At 45.1% G+C, this 3,663-nt stretch overlaps 1 long non-coding RNA gene across 1 annotated transcript in view; it reads right to left on the minus strand.

The window, feature by feature from the left end:
- Positions 1-2,755, minus strand: part of LOC121031292 (uncharacterized) — a 4,345-nt gene extending 1,590 nt beyond the window's left edge. The window contains exon 1 of the long non-coding RNA XR_005790652.1: positions 2,619-2,755. This is a non-coding gene — a long non-coding RNA (uncharacterized LOC121031292). The remainder of the gene's footprint in view (positions 1-2,618) is intronic.
- Positions 2,756-3,663: the final 908 nt, after the last annotated feature.

Consider the following 3,663-nt stretch of genomic DNA (forward strand, 5'->3'; position numbering starts at 1 on the left):
TATATATAATTCATTCTTTATAATAAAATTTTTTTTTAATTTTTTTTCAATGTTTATTTATTTTTGGGACAGAGAGAGACAGAGCATGAACGGGGGAGGGGCAGAGAGAGAGGGAGACACAGAATCGGAAACAGGCTCCAGGCTCCGAGCCATCAGCCCAGAGCCTGACGCGGGGCTCGAACTCACGGACCGCGAGATCGTGACCTGGCTGAAGTCGGACGCTTAACCGACTGCGCCACCCAGGCGCCCCAATAAAATGTTAACCAATACTTTAAGGTAGCTTAACTTGTATAACAGTTAAGTATCACGTGTAAATACTCTGGAACACTTAACCTTTGCTAAAGAAAGGTGTTCCTCATCCTAAATAACTCTTTCAGTGGAAGCTCTCTTATCTGACCTCTACTTCGCCTTCTTACAGAATTCATCACTGTTCTCCATTCCTTCCATGGAACATGCTAATGGATTCTAGCATCCTCATGCTCGTGGCTAGTGATTTGCTACCCTCTGCTAACTTGGTCTTTCAAACCCTAGAAGACTGTCAAGACTGGTTTCTCTACCGTCTTCTGTGCCAAGACGAGACTCTCAGGCTCTGACTCTAGCTCCCCAATCTGCAAATGTCTCAGGGTAAAAAGGAACCTGGAAATCAATAGCTCACCTCTCTGTGATCCTATAAATCTAAGTATAGACCTGCCTAGTTGTGGGTGGGCATCAGCTGCCCCCTTATGCCTTTTAACAGAATTTTTAAATTGTATCTTACGTTTCATTTCACTTTATGGCCTTTCTAGTTACTCTTGGTGAGAGCATTAGTCTGTTGCAGGATCCTGCGTAGGGGCAAGAGTCCCAAGCCTGTATTTGAGGCCACCGAACAAGAGTGGGGTTCAACCACGCAGCTTTTGTTTATCTAATTTCTATTGTAGGGCCCTAAAAAAATTGTCCTCTGCTCAAAAAGTTAACGTTCCTCAAGCTTTGACAACCACGTACCAAAATTGTTCTTTTTCCCCCCTCTCCTTTTACTTTCAAATGATCTTTCTTCACAAAAACACGAGCTCATGGCGTTCAACGATTCTACTTTAAATGTGCCATACGGCAGTGATTTGTTAATTCAACTTTATTTTAATGGGACTTGAGACTCACTTGGAATTGACTAGAATTTATCCTGGGGGATGCATCCTCTCCCCGCGTCTTCTGAAGACGGTGTTGTACATGGAAATGGAGAGACGGTCCGGGCTCTGCTGCTCAGGCAGGACAGACGCTCAGTTTTGCTCTGAGGTTCACTAGTCAGTAACTCTAGGCACTTGTGCATAAAGAGCCGGTGGCCCCAACTAATCCCAAGTACCTGACTTTATGGAAAATAGCTTATTATCCTTAGTGAACTTTCTTTGCAATTGGCCGTTTCCCGAGGCCAGACAATGCCCAGGGAAGCAGGAGAACAGCCTTCTCCAAATCCGAGCCCACATAGAATTGAGGACTCATAAAGGTGTCTGGCGGGCTTGCTCCTTGGCTAAAAATCAATTTTATCTTCGACCTTGAGGAAACCAGAGTGTAGGTCAGTGCCCATTAAGAAAAGTGTGCAGAAATGCTTATAGAAAATAGTACCACCTTATTTTCTCCCTGCATCCCTCTCTCCCAGCCCTCTGTCTCCCCTGTTACCTATGAACCATCTGAAAAGAAGATCCCCCTGAGCTAACAAGTTCCTTTAAAGATAATTGTACTCTCTCCGTACATTGCCCCTCCATTTGAAAAGCAAACCTCTTGTCACCCCACTGCAGAGCATCTAGATGTTACATACAAACCGTGCCACTATTTTAATGTTCATGCTCTTGAAAAATACTTGGCATTCCTCAGGGAAAAAGATGTGTATACTTAATGTTGCTAGTATTCTCATTCCAAAGTTAAGAGTTGCTCTTTCTCTTAGCGGTCCTCAGCAACACCCCCCCCCCCGCCCCCACCCAGAGCTCTTGGGTCTGCATGCCTCCCCGTCAGCGCTACCGCTCATTTCAAAAGCAACAGCCAAAGCAGATGCGAGGGAGATGCTCCCCTGCTCATAAATTCTAGGAGCGAAAATAGCAACAGCTGTAGCAATTGCAGGATTTCAGCAGGTAATCAAGTAACTAAGTGCCAAAAGCGGATTGGACAATTCTACTGGGGCCTGGGACAGAGGGCAGCGAGAACTTGAACTTGGAGAGGAATCTTCCCTGCAATCAACGAAAATGTAAGCCCAGTGACTGCACCCTGCTACGCACAGATTTTCCTGCTTTCAATGCCAGTCCCTGAGCAGTAGGAATAACCTTTCTCATAACATTTGGCTTTCTTGGATATATTTACCTCTATTGCATACTGCCAAGGTTCACCTGTGCATTTTCATCACTGGTTTAATAACATTTTTCAAGACCCTTAGGTACTTATGAAAGGATGGGTATGCCTGTTTAGGCTGAGGTTTATGGGTAGAATTTCTTCCGAAATGTTCTTCCCAAATCTAAAGGGCAGCGATTCTCATAGCAAAGGTTTTAGAAGGTACACGAGGGTCAGTAATGAACCTCCAGGCTAAGAAGGCACTTTAAGACCAAAACGACACAAGCCGCTCCACAGTGTTTACAGTTTCGTCCAGGGTAACTTACTGACAAGAAGAATCCAGCAGGCAAACGATCCACAGACCGCATGACGACTCTCCACCCTGCCAGGGCCTTACCCCCAGCTTTTATAGAGGGAGGGGCACAGTGGTGAGGTCACAGCATAGTTATTTAAAGTGGCACCATCTGTGCTCCAGAGGATCTCTACTAGTTATCTACAGTGGGCCCTTCTGTGCGCCACTTTAGGGAAGATCAGAACAAGCCTTCTCTCATTGTGATCAGGGCTTACATTAACCTCTTAGGGCCTGGAACACGTAGCTCCGAGGGAGGTCACTGCGCAGGCGTGAAGAAGATGGCGAGCCAACGATGGCGTCAGAGCCGTCAGCACCCCTACAAAGGGAGACCAGACTCTCCTGCTCATCTTTGGAAGTTAGAACAGCACTCAGGGTCCAGGGAGGCCTATGAGGCATGGAAAGGAGAAAGGATACTGTGCCTGTTCTCTTTTGTTATTAGACGTAATTATGAAAGACTTTCCCATTGAGAGGAGAGAACCAGGCTGTAAGTACTGGCTTAGTGGCTAAGAGCACAGACTCTGCCTGATTCAAATATAGGCTCTGTGACCTTGGACAAGTGTTCAGTGTGCGGGTTTCCGCATCTGTATAATAATGCTAGTAATACCCACCTCCAATGATTTTATGAGAATGAAATGATTCACTACATGCTAAGTGCCTAGAACAATACCTAGCACATGGTAAGCTCAGTAAATATTATCCCCTTATATGAATCATGTATCTCCTCAGTATTAAGCATGTGTCCAACTGTTGGAACTTTAGAAAATAGCTCTATAGAGTAAAAATATACCTTTGATATATTTTTTTAAATGTTCTTCTATTAGTTAGAAGTCTGTTGGTGACAAGTTCAACTTTAAACTAGCCTATGGGGACAGAAAAATAAATTTATTGGCTCTCATGCATGCCTAGGAAGTGGTCCATTTGCTTGGACCCAAGGTCTCTGTCTCTGTCCGTCTCTCTCTCCATCTCTTGGCTGAGCTCACATGATGTCTTCCACCACGAGCGCCTTCCTTATACCCTCC

This window comes from Herpailurus yagouaroundi, unplaced genomic scaffold (genome assembly GCF_014898765.1).
Source record: "Herpailurus yagouaroundi ecotype Mexico unplaced genomic scaffold, PumYag 141, whole genome shotgun sequence".
NCBI classification, from domain to species: Eukaryota; Metazoa; Chordata; class Mammalia; order Carnivora; family Felidae; genus Herpailurus; species Herpailurus yagouaroundi.